Genomic DNA, 8418 nt, shown 5'->3' with positions numbered 1-8418 from the left:
TCTGAAGATATATGCTTATAAGTTATCTTATGTATTTTCTAAAGTTTTCAATTATTTTACAGTTAGGTTTTTAAGACATCTAGATTTTACTTTGTTAAGGTGTAAATGTATCGATTTGGGTTGGAGATAAAAGAATAGGAAAATAATGATAAATTATACTTTTATTTTATTTTAGTACATATCTCCATGAAGATTTTCCTTAAATAACAATGAGCATGTATTACTTTTATCCTTTTAATAAAAACGAGATTAATATCCAAACATTCATTACTAAAGTCAGCAATATCAAGCACATTAACAATGTTGATTCTTGATACCCTGAAGAGAAGAAAAAAATTAAATACTATTCAAATGTAAGAGTTACAGAACCACTAGAGAAAATTTTAGGGGTAAATTTTATGTGTAATTCCACCAATGGAGAAAAAAAAGATCATCGTATGCTGGTTAGTCTTTTTCAAGTAGCAGTGACAATGAACAGAATAAGTAATTTGTGTCCTTCATGACTGAACTATAAATTTTTTTTCTAAAAACTCTATTCATTTATTGTTTGATGAATGTGAATGTTTTCCAGAAGAGGAGTCCAGGTCAGCTAAGTACTATATCATAGTTTGTTTGTTTTGCATCTACATTTTTTTCTATTCCTTGAGAACCGATGCAGTAGTTTGGGCATTTTTGGAAAAGCCAAAATTCTGAGTGGAGTGACCATACAATGTAGGTGCTCAACAGTTTTTTTAGCTGATTAGAACTAAAATTCTGTGTATCCATAAACAATGGTATATTGAAGCAGGACATTGAGCTATCTCAGGCTAAGGATAAGAAGATTCAACTCTATAAGTAGTGATCTTTCTTTATTGTTTTATAAATTCTTCTTTGTCCTTGTTCACAGTCTTGGAATTTAAATTACCTTCACTGCTTGAACCCCCACAATCCAGCTATATTATCCCTTTCTGGGATACTTCTTACTCACTTAGAAAACAAACATCTACTGCTCCTAATTTTCTGAAACTATATATAGATTCTTGACTTTTTGACCACACTCATTTGCTCCTGAAATAGACCTATAATAGAGTAGCTCCCAATTACATTCTACTATGTACAAAACTGTCTCATTTCTGTGGCTAGTTTTGTCAGGCATGTGTTTACCAATTACTGTACTTTTCAGTGAAAAATAAAGACCTACTGATAAGGACAATAGTCTTTCTGCAATTAAAAAACAATAGCAGCAACAACAAAAAAATGGTAACTGGAAAAGTGTAGTTGTCTGTGGTCTTTGTTCAGGCATTTATCTTCTTACTTGATTTTACATAAGTAAAATGAGAAGGATTGGATTACTTACTCTTCTAGACCATTTCTAGAACTAATATACTGTCACAACTACTCATTTAAGAGCTTGTTTTCATAATTTTCCATGTACTGTATGTTTACTTTGCATTGTTATTGACCTTATCCTTAAAACACTATTTTTCAATTGTTTTCTGTGTAACATACAATTCCTAATTTATTGCAAATATTAGTTGTGTAAGGTCAAATAGATCTTTTGCTTTAGGGTCAAATTAAAGGTCATGCCCCCATGCCAAATTCCTTCATTTCACAAATACCTTCCTATAGGAGGTCGTTTATTCATGGAGATCTGGCCAGTTATTCCAACAGAGAGACAGATAGATCCAAATGAGCTATTTACAATTACACAATCACCAAGAATAAGTTACCTGCTGCACTCTTGCACAATCTTCATATATTCTTTTCTGATTGTTTCCCCAAACTCAATACAAGTTTTCTGTTAAATATAAGCAGCTGGAGTTGAATTGAATATTAATTTATAAACACAAATTATGCAGAAATAGAACTACTATATTTTTATTCTTTGACAAGGTAACTCTTCTGTCTTAGCTACAATACCTTTGAAGGGAAAAAAACAAGGAATTTTTACAGAGTGACATTCCTTCATAAAATACCTCATGATTTCTCATAGTTTTTATACTATGGATGAAATAGGTTTTTTTTAATGTCTTTCTTATGCATTCGGACATACATAAAAATGCATGTTGATTTTAAGTGACATAGAAATGAATTCTTTATTTTAAAGTATAGTATTACAAAAGTTCCACAACATTTGACATAGAAAATATTTAATTTCCTTTGATAAAAGAATACATGCATGAATGAAGAGCTTTAGTATGTTCAAAAGTAGAAAGACTTAAGTATCCTAAAACTCTGTTTTCACTAACTTAATCTGTAACTTTGATACATATCAAAAATAATTGTGAAAGAATAGTTTATGCAGTAAATCAGCTGAATCCAACTATAATATGGAAGATCACAGAGTCTTTCGAAAGCAGGGAAACAAAAAGGGAGGGCTTCCCAAACTGTCAAGAGTTATAATAAAGCTGAATAAGTTATTTGTTATTGACAATAGGAAGCAAAATCAAGAACTGGACAAAGTAGAGGACATAATAGTAGATCCACATAGTATGGATTTTGCATATTTGATAAAATATCAAAATATCTCCTACATCAGTAGGAGAAATTATAGACTATTCTGATAAAATAGACTGACCAGTGGGAAAAACACAAGTATATCCTTACCTTATATCATATATACAAGAATAAGTTCCAGATGGATTGATATCTAAACACAAAAATAAAATTTCTTAAAGAAGAAAATATAAAATAACTTTATAACCTCAGATAGGGATTTATGAAAACAAGATGCAAAATATTATATAATATAATGCAAAATTTCACATTTTTATAACATAAAAATATAATTCTTAAGTACAACAAAAGATCATACCTGATTTAAAATGCAAGCTACATGCAAGGGAAATGTATTTACAATGTACTCATATGGCAAAATATTAGAATCCACAACATATAAAGAGCAACAACTGACCAATTTAAAATATTTAAGCACTGAATAGAAAAAAGAATGATGGAAATTTAAGAGACAATTCAAAGAAAATGTTATTAACAGCCAATAAATGTGAATAAAGATATTCAGCTTCCCTTGTAATCTCTAAATGATTTTAAAACAACAGATACCACTTTATATTCGTTTGTTTGACTAAAATAGGAAGAGGGGAACAGATCATTATTTTAGTCAAACAAAAATAGGAAGAGGGGAACAGATCATTATTAGACAAACACTGCAATAATAACTGTTATAGACAAGATATACTCACTGATAGATGCTAAAAGTAGTTGAAATTTTGAAGAGAAACCGGTTTTGCATAGTCTTAGAGTATTTCCCTCAAAGTGTTTATTAACTACAAAGTGAAAGAGAGTAATTTCACCGTGGAGAATCCCAAACACCACCTTAGCTAAGTGATTAAGGTCAACAACATATGTTGATGTCATAAATCTCTTGATTCCATGCACCATGGAAATGTCATGTCTGTAGCCTTGTTGCACCCCTCACAAAACCTCCACATAATCTCATTTCAATCTGACAGAACATGAGATAAACCCAAATTGAGGGATGTACTACAAAATAACAGATCGGTATTCTTCAGAACTGTCAAGACAAGGAAAGACTGTGGAAATGGTACAGATTGGAAAAGCCTAAGGAAAAATTGCAACTAAATGCAATGTGGGATCTTCAATAGGATCCTAGAACGGAAAAAAAAAAAAATTAGAGGAAAAACTGGTGAAATTTGAGTTAAAGTCTGACGTTTGGAGAATTGTATTGTGCCAATGTTAGCTTCCTGGTTTTAATAATTGCACCATGGTTATATAAGATGTTAACCTTAAAAGAAGCTAGATGAAAACATATGGAAACTCTCATTTAATATTTTTGCAACTTTTATGTAAGTATAAAATTATTTCAAAATTAAAAGTTAAAAAGAAATAATGAAAGACATGTAGAAAAACAAACTTTCATTAATTGTTGGAGAGTTTCAAGAACAATTTTATAACATATGGTAAAGTTTAATATAAGCATGCTCTTTTCCCCAACACAATATCTTCTAGGCATATACTTTAGGGAATTATTTTCAAATTTTGAGTTGTAATCCATTAATGGGTAATTAAATTGATTTAGTGGTTACTTTAGAATCTTTGAGAATTCAGAACAGAACAATGGGAGAGAATAGAAGAGCAAAGAGAATGTCAAAGCATATTACAGTAACAGAATTGTTTTGTGAATATAAAATTTATGTATGTGTGTACTGTGCCAGCACGTACAACTGGGCACACTTAGAGGAGGCGGGAAGCACCCAAGACTTTTATGTGAGTTGTGTCTCTGTATCTGAGCAGTGAGAAACTTAGCATGCTTGTACACCACACTGTTGTATGTACTGGATTTTGTTGTCAAATATATTATCGAGGATGGGTGTCAACATCAATTGTTTAGAGAAGTTCTCGCACTTTTAAGAAATGGGAGTGAATGGGTGACGGGCACTGGGGGTTATTCTGTATGTTGGTAAATTGAACACCAATAAAAAATAAATTAAAAAAAATAAAAAATAATAAAAAATAAATAAAAGTTTTCACATGTTAAAAAAAAAAAGAAATAGGTTAGAATAATTGGAAGGTTTGTTTGTCAGAGTGAAAAATTGGAAACAAATGTGGAGCTAAAGAAAAATGACCAAACTGTACTATGCATATATACAGTATAGAGTATTATATTCCAGGAATTGACAAATCTGTCCTATTGTCTGCTTTTGTAAATTAAGTTTTATTGTAACATGGCCCCCAATTTATTTATGTATTGTCTGTAACTGCTTTTAGTTATAAAAGCACAACTGAGTAGCTGCAACACAAATGCATAACATAGACTGAAATAGTTACTATCTTGCCCTTTACAGAAAAAGTTTGCAGACCCCTGCTACATAAAAAAATTATGAAAGTGGAGCTACATATATCCACATGAAAATGGAAAAAGCAAAATGCCCCATGGAAAACAGTTGCAAAATATTATACTATTTTTAGGACTTTTAAGATATTTGAGAAATATTACATATGTAGTTTTATTATATTTATATAATAAATATGTCATATAAATATAATAACTTATAATACATAATAAACATATTATTTATAATACTTATTTGTACAAATACATTTTATATATATACACATATATACATATATACACACAGTTTTTTTGAAAACATGTATAGTTTAATTTTTCTGCATAACAAATGACCACAAACATAGTAGCTCACAGTTCTATATGTTAGAAATATGAGTGCAGAATGACTACATTCTTTGTTCAGGGTCTCACAAGATTGATATCAAGGTATTGGGTGGGGCTCGGGTCTTAACTGAGGTCGGAGGTTCTTTTCCAAGTTCATTCAGATCTGAAGGAAAATTTTAGTTCCTTGTAGTATATAAAGAGACTCCTGTTTTCTTGCCCTATTAGCTGAAGTCCTTACTGCCTGCATTCCTTGTCATATGGCCCCTTCTATTTTCACAGCCAAGGATAGAGAATTCCCTGTCATCATTGTCAAATGACAATTGAATTGTCATTATATTTTGAATGTCTTTCACCAAGAATAATATTTTTAAGAGATCTCTGAATAGATCAGGCTCTTTGCAAATAAACTTCTATTGTTAAGGTCAGCTAACTTGAGATCTTAATTACATCTGCAAAATCCAGTCACAACAGCACCTAAATTAGTGTTTGAATAATAGGAGGAGGTGAATGTACAGCAAATGCTGGAGACCTTGGGAACCATCTTAGAATTCTGCCCATACCATGCAGTAGAATGATAACCAAGTAATAATATTTGCAGGAATATTTACTCCAGGAATAGTTAGAAACAGACATATTTATTTTAAGAGGTAGATGTCTTGAAATATACCAATATTTTTTCCTCAAATACTGTAAAGCAAATATAGCAAATTATTAAAATGAAATTGTGTTATGTACTTAACACATAGATGTCCATTATAGTATTCTTTATCTTCTTTATATATGAATATTCCCAATTAGATAAAAATAAATTTGTCTTCAAGTTTCATTTCAAATCCTTCCTCTTAGCTGAGCATTTTCTTTTTTTCTCTTTCTTTTTTTTTAAGATTTGGTAAATGTTTTTATTTTATTTTATTTTTTTATTGGAGTTCAATTTGCCAACGTATAGCATATCACCCAGTTAGCTGAGCATTTTCAACCTTTTTTTCATTCTTGTTTAACCACAGCCTCTTGGCATTTTCATAACTCTTATCATCAGAGTTAATACAATCATTTTTGAACGTCAAATGCATGTCATGGACCATTTTATGCCACTTACATATGTTGCCACTAATCAATATATGAAACCTGTAAGAAAGGTATGAATATCTATAGTCCAAAGTTGAAAAACAAGGTGTGACCCACTAGTTGAGTTTCTGATATTCTCACAAGTGGAGAAGTTTGATTGAGTTGAAACACTGAATTTTTCACTTCATCTAATTCATTAATAACAGTGCCTGTGTCTTCCTTGGTACTAAACTAAATTCTTGAAGGCAAAGTGCCTTGGTTTATTTAATTTTCATAACTCATAGCTCCTGAAACAGTAATGCTCATATAATAGGTACTCTTCAAATTAATTACATGCCATAAGAGGGTTCCCAGCATCTGGTAAGAAGGTGCAGTAGAAGACTAAAATTCCTTTGTGAATAAGACAAGTGTATGGGCGGGGGGTGGAAGTGGGTAGGGATTTGATAAAGGATCACATTTTGATGTTGAAAATCAATGATAAAAGTCTATTCTAATTCTGATGCTTGGAATCGTCCCCTCCAAAGATTGGAACATTCCATTACCTTTTAACAATGAGGACTTCTTTTCCATGCCCTGTTCTAGAAGTTCATTAGCTGTAACCTTTTGGTTCTCACATCTCACCACTTTGCTGGAATCTCAAATACTCAATAATCTTAAGAAATAAATGTCAAGGTATTAACCATGCATATTAAAAACAACACTTACAAATTTCACAAAGAATTAGAACGTCATAACAGCACACCAAAAATCTCACTGTGGAAAATGTACTGAGTGTATATTTATATTTATAGATATTTAATCATACTCACTTTTGATGATCCAGACCTGGTTATGTAATAGTTACAGATATAATTGGGCTTCGATGTATGTAGGATAAATTATAACATGTGATGAGCTGTTAAAACTCCTACTCTTAAATATGAATTTCTCTCCTAGCTACCAGCAAATTCCTCAAGAGTTACTCCTAGAAGGTATTCTGACTTGCCAGGTGCCTAGGTTTGCCAACTACAAATACTACAAGCTATACTAAAGCATGATATTTCTTATACAGACCTCATTAAATGCTGCAGGCATGATATAAATAGCAAGAATAATGAACCAAAGCTCAAAAGTATGGATTCTGGAAATTTGTACAACAAACTCTGTAACTTTGAACATATGAAATAAGTTATGTAGACCTTGTGTGATTCAATCCTTAAATCAGAATAATATATCTTACCTCATTGTATCAATTAAGTTATATATTCATGCTTCAAAAAATAAGTATGACTGTATAAAGAAGGCAGATTTTTTTTTTTGCTCTCTCTCTTTTTTACATAAATTAAGTCTGGAGCTAGGCTTTCCAGGGCCAACATATGGCTTTATGTGTTTTTCAGGGACCTAGGCTTCTTCTGGGCGTAATATGGTCAGTCCATAGTTGTCAGTGTCATTGATTAAGTTCCTGCCTTGACATCTATATTCCAGGTAGCAAAGAAAGGAACAATAAAATGTGCAAAGTAAGCCAGCTATATCTTAATGTGGTTTCTCAGAAGCATCTGCATAATCTTTCTGCCTGTGTTGACCTAACATTTTACCATGCTATTTGTAAGAGAAGTGAGAAATACAGTATTAGGAGATCACATGTCAAATTCGAAGTCAGGCATTCTATTTTCTAAGGAAGAAAGGGAGAAGACATATTAGTATATGATGAGCAGTTGCAACTACATGAGTTAAATCTAAGGCCTGGGCAGATAGTGAGGTATAACTTCCACATTGTAGAGTTATAATTCCATAAATCTTTGTCTATAAAAGCATGTAAAAAATCCTCACCATATGCACATGCACACATATATTTAACCTGCCTGTCAAATTTATGAATATGAAAATCTAGCATAAAACACAATCTTTTTGATATGCACAGCTTTTTAAAAATAACATTTCCATGAGGCACTAAAGCTTTAATATCTACAACATTCCTAAAAAGGGAAAAAAACATACACATACCACAGAGCTTAGAACCTGCTATCAATTCCATTCACAGTGGCAGAATGGCTCTAATAGCAAAGACATTTATGAGTCATAAATTACCATTTATAAATGCAGTGTTTAGTGTTCATTTCAATGGACGACATATGGTCGCAACATTTCCAAATAGCTTGAACTGATAAATAGGCCACTGAAGTGGTTCAATTTGTTAAAATGCTAACACATTAACTCCTGCAGGAGTCAGGCTGCAG

General features: G+C 31.6%; 1 long non-coding RNA gene across 1 annotated transcript; it reads right to left on the bottom strand.

The window, feature by feature from the left end:
- Positions 1 to 219: 219 nt before the first annotated feature.
- Positions 220 to 4439, bottom strand: LOC111096755. The gene is made up of 3 exons (XR_005362441.1): positions 3183 to 4439; positions 2587 to 2629; positions 220 to 1777 (listed from the first exon to the last, which is right to left on the bottom strand). It is a non-coding gene; the product is annotated as an uncharacterized LOC111096755 (long non-coding RNA).
- Positions 4440 to 8418: the final 3979 nt, after the last annotated feature.

The sequence above is a fragment of the Canis lupus genome, chromosome 7 (assembly GCF_011100685.1).
Source record: "Canis lupus familiaris isolate Mischka breed German Shepherd chromosome 7, alternate assembly UU_Cfam_GSD_1.0, whole genome shotgun sequence".
Classification (NCBI taxonomy): domain Eukaryota; kingdom Metazoa; phylum Chordata; class Mammalia; order Carnivora; family Canidae; genus Canis; species Canis lupus.
Note: the sequence above shows the minus strand (reverse complement) of the source record. Positions and strands in the feature narration are given on the sequence as shown.